The sequence below is a fragment of the Pseudorca crassidens genome, chromosome 11 (assembly GCF_039906515.1).
Source record: "Pseudorca crassidens isolate mPseCra1 chromosome 11, mPseCra1.hap1, whole genome shotgun sequence".
Taxonomy (NCBI): domain Eukaryota; kingdom Metazoa; phylum Chordata; class Mammalia; order Artiodactyla; family Delphinidae; genus Pseudorca; species Pseudorca crassidens.
In genome coordinates, this window is record NC_090306.1 from 40,907,908 (window position 1) to 40,920,051 (window position 12,144).

General features: G+C 41.1%; 1 long non-coding RNA gene across 1 annotated transcript; it reads left to right on the forward strand.

The window, feature by feature from the left end:
- Positions 1-2,363: 2,363 nt before the first annotated feature.
- LOC137201829 (uncharacterized) lies at positions 2,364-11,776 on the forward strand. Its single transcript, XR_010932373.1, has 3 exons — positions 2,364-2,413; positions 8,696-8,926; positions 10,615-11,776. It is a non-coding gene; the product is annotated as an uncharacterized lncRNA (long non-coding RNA).
- The last annotated feature ends 368 nt before the right edge of the window (positions 11,777-12,144 follow it).

The following is a 12,144-nucleotide window of genomic DNA, read 5'->3' on the forward strand; positions in this document are numbered from 1 at the left end:
CAGTGCTCCTGTGGTCATTATACTATGTCAAGGGTAGGAGGCAGATTATGAGAAAATAAATGTTCAAAAGGGAGCAACCTTGCAGAAATAAGAAGAGGGAGGCAAGTCAGATCCTTTTGCTTTGATTGTGATATAGAGTCACAACAGGTGCTGGGACTTATGTCAAAATTATAAATAGAATGGAGATTCTCATGAGAGTAGCAGAGTGACGCCAGGGTACGAACTAAGATGAGGTTATGGAGACTTACTTGATCTCCAATGGCATCTTTTCATGGGGACTTTCCTGATTCCCCAGCTACACTTTCCTCTCCTGCTTTGCTTATAGTTTATTTCAGGCAATGATTTCCTCTCTTTTGCACCAGAGTTTTGCATTAGGTTTAGCCTGACTACTGCATTTCATTTACCCATGTATTTGTCCCTCTTTTGTCTGAGATGGTATTTAAGTTGGAGCTATAGGGTAAGCCCCTTTGAGGACAGGACACGTGTGCTACTCATGCTGGTTTCCTGATAGTCCAGGGCCTTATACGTAGTAGGTGCTTTACACAGAATGCTTGAAGAGAACTTGGTTTCTGATAGGTTTGACTTCCTGCCACTCACAGCATATGACCTGAGGCAAGGAGTTTAACCCCACTAAACGCCAGATTTCTCACTGGGTTCTGCTATTAAATGAAATAATGTATTTTTAAAGCCCCAGTACCTAGCACACAGTATGAACTTAATAATTTCTTATGATTATTATGTGTCTATAGCTTCAAGATTACAATAAACTGTGAGAACAATTTTATTTACACCTATAAGTGGGTTACCTTACTTTTACAAAATGGGACCAAAATACTCTGCCTGACAGAAGTAACAACACAGTAGATAGAGTGGGTGTTCAAGAGACTCAAAAGTCAAGGTTATACGTCCTACACAGAGAAGTGATGGAAGAGGGAAAAGAGTTTTAGACAAACTGACAAGTGCACTGGAGTCACACGGGGCTCCAACTTAGACTGTTTGTGATGAAAACAATACTGCCTGTTTGTATTTTTCAAAGGACTTGCCCATTTCACAAAGTCTCATTATTTGGTGGCTGACAAGATCTGAATGCTCTAGGTAATATCTATAATGTAGCTGGCACACAGGCGATTTCCTTGGTGTCCTTGCTAGAAACAAGGGCATTCTCAGTTTGGGCCCCTTCTTCCCTGGGCAACTTCAGATAGAATCTACTTTTCTTCTTATCAACCCCAACCCTTCCTCAGAAAGTAAGAAACACAGAGGGATTAAGTATGTGGGCTCTGAGACGATTTGGGGTCCCCTGACATCTGAGACTGAAATTATATATTCAGTTTTTCATTTGGATTTCACACAACCCTGTGAGGTAGGTGGGTAGGTATTACTTTCCCCCCTATCCAGGAGGGGAAACTGAGGCTCAAGGAGGTGAAGTAATTTTTGTAAGACCACATGGCTCATGTGTGGAAAGGTTGGGATTTGAACTCACTTCCATAGCTAGCTCATAACTGCTATGGAACACTGCCTCCCTGGCTGAGCCAATCACCAGCTGGTCGGTATTGACCAAGCAGTTAGATCTCCCAGGAGGGGAGCGGCACTGCTACAAGTCAACACGATGTCCCACAGGCCCACAACACAGCCAGACCAAAGTCCCACCCAAGGAAAGCTGGTTAATGACGACCGTCAGCAGTCACATGCCTGATTTTGTAAACGCCAAAGCCCATCAGCCCCATTCCTACCCTCATCTCCTGGTAAACGTGGGTATAGTAGGGCTTCATGGGGATCCAAACATTCTTAATGAGACTTCGAAGCGTCTTGACGCAGGACCAACGGCTCAGGCAGCCCCAACTCACAGCTGACGACTCGAGATCTCCCAGAGCTTCTGCCTTCTCATTTGCTGTTGTGAGAATAAGTTTAGATAACATTTATATATACCAGTGTTTGTATCTACCGATGGGCAGCTCTTGAGGTTTGGGTGAGAGTTTTGAAGAGGGTGATTTTAGGTGGTCAAGTGCTGACCATGCTTCCTTATGGCCTCAAGGATCGCAGAACCACAGGGGCTGTGCAGTGAGAGAGAGCAAACGCGCATCTAGCAGCAAGGCCGGTGCTCAGTACATGTTTGCTGAATGACTTGTTTGAACCTCTATGTTAGTCGTTTGCGATGCAGGATGCCGTAAAGTACACAGGTCCTCACATCAGGAAGGAGCTAGACAAGTAAACAGAAATTAAAACAGTATAATATGTGAGTGAAGAGTCAAGAAGAATTCTTGGAAGAGAACTCTGGGCACTGAGTCTTAGAGGACATGTGGGAATCTGTCATGTGAAGAGAGGAACGTGTGCCAGGAAGAGTAATGTTCAAAGGCACTTGGACGCCAGGGCCCTTTGAAGAAGTACAGATTTTTCTGGGAAGAAGGCGTGTGTGGTGAGTGGGGAGTGAGCGGTGGGATATGGCCCCAGGCCTTGAAGGCTGTGCTGGGGAGTTGGGATTGCATCCACAAGGCAACGCGTGGAGCCCCTGAAAGGCCTTAATTAGGGAAGTGTCGTGAGCACATTTTTATTTTAGAAAATTCATACCATTGGGAAATGCACAGAAGGGGTAGAACAGGAAGAGGGTGGATATACAGATAGAGTTACAAGGTTATAATGGCAGAAAAGAAGTCGAGTTATTACAGCAGGGATGGGAAGGAGGAAATGGCTTTCAACTGTACTTAGAAGGTAGAATTTATTGGACATAAGGTCAGGTTAGCTAAGAAAAAAAAGGGACCTGTCTTATTTGAGCAACTACATACATGGCGGTTTCATTAATAATATTGGCTCCCATTTATTGAGTACTTATCATGTACCTGGCGTATTGCTAAGTGCTTTGTGTGCATTCTTCCATTTCATTCTCGTATCAGTCTGCAAAGTGATTATTATATTCATTGCATGGCTGAGGAAGGTGAGGCTCAGAGCAATTAAGAGCCTCGCGATATGTCATGTGAACTAAGTGGTGGAATTGGGATTCGAACCCAGGTGTCTGACCATGGGCTCCCAAGCCTATGCCATCAGTCAACGGGGCATGCACAGACACTTCCTGTGCCAAGGAACTGCAGAAAGAGAAGGTCTGGAAGGGAAGGGAGGAGATGCTGATCACACAGTGCAAGCATGTTCCCACATAAATCCAACCCCGAAAGTTCTATGCTGAGTTTTGCCTGCTTGGAAGCAGCATAGCTCTTCACTGGGGGTGTTGGTCGGTGTGGGTAGAAGAAGGAACCAAGAAGGTGGTCCTTACAAGCATCCTGCTGACATCATGGTGTCTCTCCTCCCTCCTGTAGAGTAGCTGTTGATACGGGAGAGAGAACGAGCGGGATTCTTTAGGTCAGTGTCCCCAGCTTTAGAGGGGATGAGGGGACCCAGCATCTGAAACTACAGGCAGGGAAACCCAGGGATCCAGGGAGGTAGACACAGCTTAAGGACATTACCCCCACAGCCTTCCTTTAAATACTGAACTCACAGCAAGTAAATGGGCTTAAATAAATATTGGTGGAAGTGATGCAAATCATATCATGAAGAGCTGTTAGTTCTCCTGGCAATCGGCATCTAAGTCAACTCCAGAATGGGTGTGAATCTTTGAGTAAGGCAGGCATGAGTGCAGAGGCTCCAAGAGGACGCATCCCGGGTCCATGCCCTCTCAAAATGCAGCTCTTTATTCTAAAGAAGGGCCCTCTTAAAGCCTGATTATTCTCCCTAAAGAAGCATCAGTCTCTTGGGTCTGTCTTGTGAACACATTTTGAGGGTGGGGCAGGAGAGAATGCAGTGTCTGTCAGCAGAGAGAGGAAACAAGCTTGGCTTGGAAATGCAGGAAAATACAAACTAACTAATTAGGGTTAACCATTATGCTATTTTTATGTAATTCAGCACAGGTTACTCAGTAAATTAGGGGCAAATAGAAATTTCTTTCATGAATTTGGTCATCAGTCTTTGCCACCATTCAGGCCAGCTAGAGAAAGAGAGGAAGAAGCTCTATCTGGAGTGATGGCTTCTCAGTGTTGTTCTAAGCTCACAGTTATTCCTTTGGGAGGGTTATTGATAAATCTACCGATGAGACTCCAGCATCTCTGAAGGTAGACTACAGTGAATGGACATGCTAGTCCTTTTGCTCTCTCACCTTTTGGCACTTGTTTGTGTGGGTTGAGAGGTGTTGGATAGGATGTGGAATGCAAGAGTGTCAAGAATGAATGGGCATTGCCCAAGAAGATGAATCAGTTGACTGTTTAAGAACCACCATCTACATGGAAGTAAAAATAACTCTGGGGCAGGAAACCTTATTATGTATATGGTAATTATTGTCCGGGGCATGAAATGACAAGAATGTGTGCTATGTCTATTTGGCTACTGACTTCCCCATTCCTGGCCCCCAGGGACCCCCAGGAGAAGTCTTCTTCTCGTCCCTTGCCGAAGTACCAAAGGTTTCTGCTTCAAGAATGGTGGGGGAGGGGGAGGGGTCCATCCACCTTGGTGCTTTACTAATTATCTTCCTTCACCCACATATCCGCAGGCCAGTCACCCCTCTCTCGCCAATATGAGGAGATAGGCAGAGTCTGCGTCTTTTGTTGGTATTTCCAGGAGCTGGGACATAAGGAAAGGGGCAATGATATTATCAACATCAGGCCAAATTTGTCTCTTCTCCCTCTCCCTCAATTCTTTTTAATTGCAGAAAGTATTTATTTAAAAATCTAGTAAATGAGATACAAATTATACATCCAACAACATCTATAAAAAGAGTCATCAGAAAATCAATATTTCTGTTCGAAGTTTACAGAGATTAATAGAGCTCCTTTTCTTAAGAGTTCTATTTCTTTAAACTAGGCAGCAGTCATTATGGATAAGAAAGCCATGACCACAAGAGCAGTATTAAAGTTTAAGTAATCTTCCACTGCTCTTGTTTATGTCTTCATCATCAGCTGAGCTTTCCATTTCTTCAAAGGCCTGTACCTGGCTGGTAACTTTCAATCATCAAATCAAAGTCCTTTGTTGGAATTGTTTCTTTGGTGTCATGCAAGATAGGCAGTAATTTGATCAGTCCAGTCCTTTCCATAATTAGAACAAGAGCACATCTTCCTGAAGTGTGTGCTCCTACCGTGGTCTGAAGTCACACAAAAGCAAATGCACAAAGCCCTCATGTTGTGTGGCCCTAAAATACCAGCACTTTTAAATCAATCAATCAATCTGTTTATTTATTTACTAACCTCCAGCAGTTTCTCCACCACCCCAGAGCTAGCCATTTATAGCTCTGCTCTTTTTTTTTTTTTTTAAATAAACATATATTTTTCGCTGTGCTGGGTCTTCGCTGCTGCGCACGGGCTTTCTCTGGTTGCGGTGAGCTTCTCTTCGTTGTGGTGCACGGGCTTCTCATTGCGGTGGCTTCTCTTGTTGCGGAGCGTGGGCTTTAGGCGCGTGGGCTTCAGTAGTTGTGGCTCGTGGGCTCTAGAGCACAGTCTCAGGAGTTGTGGTGCACGGGCTTAGTTGCTCCGCGGCATGTGGGATCTTCCCGGACCAGGGATCGAACCCATGTCCCCTGCATTGGCAGGCGGATTCTTAACCACTGCGCCACCAGGGAAGTCCTCTGCTCTATGTTTGACTTATCTGCTGATGATAATGAATGCAAGTCAGAACATTTCACTTTAAATACATTATTTCTCTGTTCAGTGGGTGTGGTGTGGATACCCACTCACAGGAGACTTATTCTAAACCTTCTTGGGTTCGTCAAACACTTAAATGCCTTCAGGATTCCCTATTCATATTATTTACATACCTGTAGAGCTTTAGGCATATGATCACCTGGGTGTAATGTGGCATGAAAGCCTCATGGGATTGCTGAGATTGTAGGTACTGTGACCCTTATTTTAAAGAAGGGGTAACATGTGTGGTGGGTGCATTTATCTGAAGGTCTTTTGTAGGGCAGAGAAGATAATGCTACGCTCCAACTCTCAGGGGAGACTCATACTGCTTCAAATGTCTTTCTCTTTCCGCTGTCTTCTGGTGGTCTCCCTGTCCTGGTCTCTTTCCTCTCCACGGTCCTCCACACAGAGTTAGAATCAAGTTCCTTGACCTCTTTATCGTGTTTCTCCGTATCTTCTAGTTTATAAGATTCAGACATCTCAGCTTACCCTCCCTGATAACTGTCCCTGTGTCATGTGTCACAGCAGCCTTGTTTTACGTTAGTCCCTCTGGTCCATATCTTTGCATTTGCTGAATTAAGAGTCTTGTCACTGTCCTTGGCAACTTCTTTCTCCTCCCGGCCAACACAAGCCCATCCTGTCTTCTGAAATACTCATGAAAACTCCCCTTATCCAGGCAATATTCTTGGGGGATTGATTTCACCTATTTCTAAACACCCTTCTCCACATATAATTATGTAAATAGTTGAGAAGTGTTTATCTAATTTTGCAACGATATAAAGAGAAAAATTTTAAGACACATTCATAACGCTACCACTAATACAACTTTGTAAATCAACTATACTTCACTGAAAATAAAATAATCTCACTGTAAAAGATAAATAAATAAATAAAATCTAGGTCATCTTGGGCAAACAGCTTAGCCTTCATCTAAAAGGGGTGTGTCCACTGCTTGTTCAGAACATTCTAATTTATTTAAGGGAGGAAGAGAGGGGTGAAGGGAATGAAAGGTGATCTGCTGCTCTGACCTGTGCGAAGGCGCTTATGTGATAATGGGATGGCGGTGGAGCCCTGGCCCCCAATTCATTTTCATATGGCTTCCTGACAGCCAATCACCAATTGTTTAGCTTGACCACTCCCCTTCCTGAGAAAGGTTCCCCTTAAAGCTGACAACTAACATTTTCCTGACCAGTTTAGGAGGATCAGATTGGAGTTTTCCACTAAGAAATGGCTGCGTACCCACATATTCTGGTATATTCTCTGTCCTAAAGTACTAACTTGTCCTTTTACAGTAAGCTCTTTCCTCCCATTTACAAAATGAGGAATAATCACTGCACTCTCTGTATTTCATGGACCCAGCAGATAACGTTTGCTGAGAAGAAAGGTGCTTTTAACAATTCTCATGTTACTTTGGTTTCAGCTGTTTACATATCCTAACAACTATATGCAATTTTCCACGTTCTCAATTTTCTGTCTAGTGATAAAACTTTTGTTCTCCAACACCTCTGGATGGCAGCTGCCCAAAAGTCTCCTGTTTTGTCTTGTAAGCTTATCAAGCTTATCAAAGGTTAGTTGTGTTTGCAGTAATTCTCTATGTTAATAGGGGCTTCTGATATTTGAGGTTCAAAAAGTAGCTTCTGCGCTAATTCTCACGTCAAATGAGGAGGCTCATTTCCAATGCCTGCTTAATCTTTATCCCCAAAAGAATATTTCCACCATAAAAAAGTCAAAAGGCATTCTCCTCACCAGCTTGCCCGCACATGTCTGATTTGCTTTGTTCCCTTTTTCTTCTGCTCTTCAAATCTTCTGGCATAACTGAAGCCTGGGAAGCAGCATCATTTGAGATGAAAAGTTTGAAGTCGTCAACACACCTTCTGAAGATGCATTTCTAGTATCAAAATTATGTAGAGATGGAATGGGGTCAGTTCCCATCTGGTTTTTCCACCTTAGGTTAGTCTATAGTTTAGACTAATTGACACCATTTCCCGTTGCATTGTATCAAATTTTAGGAGAATTGTTTCCCTCAGGGTAGACTTTCTATCAAACCCCTGTATAGCTTACTCTGCAACAATAATGGGAGAAGACATTTTGCTAAAGCGTGAGCAACTGACCTCTTGTTTTTGAAAAGTAATTGTGAAGTCACCTCTTTTTTTAATCCCAGTAGATCAATTTTCTGATTGAAAAGAATTGAAAACTTTGCTTTTCTTTTTTTTTTTTTGAAAATATGACTACCATCAGGAGTTACCAACTTTTCTGTAAACATGGCCTAGGGCCTTCTTCCAGGGGAGATCCTTTAGGTCTAGACTTCCTATTTTACAGTTTTAAATTGATACCAACATTTCTTCTGTTTCACTAAATGGAGAATCAGTTCTACCCTGAAATCTCAATCCTAATCATTATCTGAAAGCCTTAACTGACAAACAGCACACTATTTGGGAAAGTATTTTCCAAGAATCACTTGATGATTGAAGTTGACTGATAAAAAAATTAGAGAACAACCAGGAACATTTGATAGTGAAAATACAGTGTTTTCAGGATATGGTGAGTCTGTGTCGTAGTTCTATACGTAACAGTTTGTAATTCTCTGTGTGCGTGATTATTTAAGCAAATCTTGCTTTCCTAATTAGACCTGAAACCCCATGAGGATAGGGACTATGTTTTGCTTACCATTCAATTCCAGCACCCATTGCTTGACACGTAGTAGGTATTCAAAGGTAGTTGTCAAAAGTAGTTGAATCCATGGCTTGGTAAGAAAAAATGATCCTTTGGAAGTCATCTTGTTATACAATAGCCTCTTAAGAAGTTGATATGTAGCTAATAGGGTTATTCATACCCTTACTGTTTCTATTAAGAAAGTATAAGTGTGACAGAACAAGAGCAACAGAGAGATTCATTAACTTAGCAAAGAGGCAGGTTTGAGGATCAGCCTCTCGTCTTCTGAGTCCTAGTCTGGGTGCGTTTCTAGTAAGATGAAAACGATTTACAAAATCAAGAAATTCTGCCTTCTTTTTCTCTTTAATATTTTCCTTTCTTCTCCTCTGCAGTAGTTCCGTGGCTTGCGTCTCTAGATGCCGAAAGAGGAAAGGAGAGAATCTTCAGACACTTGGTTAGTACTGTCCTGCTGGAAGAAAGTGGACATCAAAGAACAGACTAGCTACATACTCATGATTCAGAGACTTGCCTCTGAGCGGCCAGGTCCTGGTGACACTTTCTGACATTCTGGTAAAGTTAGTGTATGTTGCTGGCCCCCAGGCAGGTGTCCTGAACATCAAAAGGTTAGTATCGGCAATGGCAATTTTAAATGAATGTGACATCTTGCTGAAAAATTACCACATATGCAAATGGATGACTTTGTATTTAGCTCCTGAAAATACTGTACATAGAAAGACATTCTTAACCATCTGGAAACAATTTTGAGGAAATTAAAGTTTTGGAGCTCAACCCAATGATTTCCTCTTATCTTTGTTATTATTATTATTTCCCCGTTGCCTTGCCATCAAATCAGATCCTAAAGCTTGTTTCCTATAAAATAGCTCCCAACAAATCTGTAAGTCAGACTCTTTGCCCTCTGTCCTCTTTGACTTTCAGACATTCCTCTGGTTTTGCTCTAAGTTACGTGTACATATCACAGACCTAAATGTTCTTGCTTTTTTGCTACTCTTAGCACATGTGGAGATGATTTAGTTCCTGAAAGAGGATGTTTGGGACACCTACTTTTTACAAAATCCAAATCCTGTGGAATCAGACAGAGGTTTTTCTGTCTCCTTCAATTGTAAACCAGAAGCAAAATCAAACTAAATTAAAAAAAATCAAATTATGCCATTAGAATAATGTTCTGTATCAAGGGCGTGAGAATTTAAGGTTAGGTAATTTACAGTTATTACTATTATGCCACACACAACTCTATCCAGTTTGGTTACATCAGATGGAGTTGTAATTGTCTTTTGGACTTGTTGGCTCTCTTGTTTCATTTCAGCCTCCATGCTAGATTAAAATTCCATAAAACCATGATTAACTAAAATGCTTGAGGAATGAGGACTTGTGTTTCACTTAATTTTCTGGTTAGCTGTTAGCTGAAGTTTTAACGAGAAAAACTCTTGGCTTTAATCCTTGTTGAAAAACTTTCTAAAATTATTTCATTTCCTTGAATTAAAAGGATAGCACAGTGGAAAAGTCTGTCATTGGTACTTTGGAACATTGCAAGTTTCTAGGGATCATTTTCTGGCTGTTATAAAATGCTACAGATGGAGGGTTGAAAGGTTGAAATGAATATGGAAACTAGACCCCTGAGGTCGAACAGCCAGTTACCTCTATGTTTTAAAAGTAGACAATAAACTAGTAATTATTGAGCACCTATCACTTGCCAGGCCTTAGACTCTCCCCTTCAGGAGCCCAACATTCTGGTGGAGAGAGAGATGTGTCTACAGATAAATACTATACAATGTAATAAGTGCTTAAGAAGGAATGAGGTAAGTGCTATTGTAGCTCAGAGCAGGGAACAGCCAATGACCTGAGGAAGTCAAAGACCTCACCTGGTGGAGGGTGATGGTCTGGGTCTTGACACATGCATGGGAGCTAAGTAGAGATGAGAAGGTAAGATGTCCTTGGCACAGGGAACAGACTGACCCGGTGTGTCTATCTGTCTGTGTGCCAGCTCGGGAGAGACTGTTGGCAGACGTGTCTGGACAACAGGCTAGGGCAGACTCTAAAGGGTCATTTATACAGAGTTCAAGTGCTAGTTTGGATGCAATATTTAACAAAGGAGTTTAAAAATCTGATGTGTTTTCCAGAAAGATTGCTCCAGCAATGGTGGGAAGGAAGCATGGGAAAGAGGAAGAGACTATTTTGATTCACTAGTTAATATTTCAAAAAACCTTTTACTGTTTTGTTGACCTGAATCATAGTTTGTAATATTATTTTACCGTTAAGTGGGAGAACATTTCAGTTTTCTTCTCTCTTTTAGGTGCTGTATTATTATTATCTTCACTTTGAATATTGGGAAACTAAGGCACAATGGGCTTGTGACTTCCCCAAGGTTCTGAATGGAATCCATTGAGAAACTGACCGAAAGCCAGGTCTCGAAGTTTCTTCCAGCAATCGCTAGACCACACTCCCCAATATTACAGCATATTTATGATATAATTAACTTTCAGAAAGCCATATGGCTTTTGTTACAAAGACTAAAGGAATGTGCTTTTCGTAACAAATGGCATATGGCCTCCAATAGCTCTTTGCTTGCATATTTTAACAAAATGAACACATACAGAGATTAGATGCCTCAGGTCAGTTAGCAGACTGAGGTTGATTTCCTTCTGCTCTCTCTAATTAAACTGCATTTTGGACATGTATCAAGGGGTTTTTTGGCAGCCCGTGAGTGTAAATGTACATAACGTGGCTCAGATGATCCTTTTTTCCTATGGCTTTGCCCCTTTAAAGAGTTGGCACTGGTCTCATTCACAGTGGAGCGTGCAGCTCACAGAAACAGGCCATTTCCCATGAAGCTGCACCCTTGCAGAATGGTGGGAAAATCCGCTGACTTAAATGATGAAGTAGACAAAAGGAGCAAATACATGGGTACCACTGAGTTGAAAGTTGACATTTAGCTTTGGTCACTTAAGTGATGTAGTGCTGATTGGGTACAGGATAGTTGCTCACATGCTGAACTAATTTAGTAGCAGTTAAGCGTGAGGGCTCACACTTGATCTCTTAGAGTTACTCGGGAACCTTTCTATTTTGAGTAACATGCCTTAAAGTTCTGCTCTCTTAGTTCACACTGTGTCTCCTCCTTTTACCGATTTAGCAGGTTTTCTGATGCAGTCTGAGAATGAATTCCTTGCAACTTTCATATTATCATATTACAATATTCATCACTGATTATTTGTGTTCAAGGTCAATGACATTATCTCATTGGAATTCCCTGGACTCTGAATTCATAACATAGTCCAAAATGCTCTTGTCTGTGATGGGAAAATTGCAGCACAATTACTGTAAGTCAGTTGATTCAAAGGATCTGGGTTTCAAATTTAGCTACTCATTATATCGGCAAATCACTTGCATTTTTTAATGCTTGTGTTTATATTACACTAATAATAAAAGTTTTTTGTTAGTTAAGTGGAAGTATATCAACTTTAAGAGGAAAATTAAAATATGCATGTTTCTTCAGTAACTAAAGTAAAAAGTAAAAATACATTTTAGTTGATATTGAAATAGTTAAATCCTCCTATTCAAAGTGTAATTTTCTAAAACCAAAACCACATAATTTAGGATAATTATTAATGTAGAATAAACCAAATGTTTTAAATAATAAATTAAACTTTTAGTCTGTCTTTTTCTCATCTAAAAATGACATTCAAATCCTGTTCATACAAAAAAACAAAATGTTTGTTAACTTGGATTCTAATTCACCTTCTATTTACTATAATCTATATTCCTTTTTTGGACAAGTCATAACTTCTCCTTTCATAAAATAATATCTTCCATTATGTTATAATTA